Here is a 305-nt window from a genome sequence, read left to right as displayed (position 1 = left end):
CTCTAGGGGTCCCTCCCAACCTCAACCACTCTGGGATTCGGTGACATCCAAGCACTGTTGCGACTGCAGCTTCCCAAGCCCCAGGAACAGCCCTCAAAGAGGCCCSTGGGGCCAGTGATTCCACTGTGCTCTAAGCTTGGTGCCAAGCACCTGAAAACCAGGAACTGTGCAGGAGAAGAAGTGAGGAAGAGGAGGAGGCACTGCTGCCTCCATGTACTAGACAGAGGGATCCACAGTTAGATGGTGCTTAGGGCAGCTTTGGTTGAGACTCTTTGGCTTTTGTGAAGTGCTGGGTGAAGAGGCAG

Source organism: Nothoprocta perdicaria, unplaced genomic scaffold (assembly GCF_003342845.1).
Source record: "Nothoprocta perdicaria isolate Ctin4 unplaced genomic scaffold, notPer1 scaffold_44, whole genome shotgun sequence".
In the NCBI taxonomy this organism is placed as follows: Eukaryota; Metazoa; Chordata; class Aves; order Tinamiformes; family Tinamidae; genus Nothoprocta; species Nothoprocta perdicaria.
The sequence above is the reverse complement of the archived record's forward strand: the minus strand, read 5'-3'. Positions refer to the sequence as shown.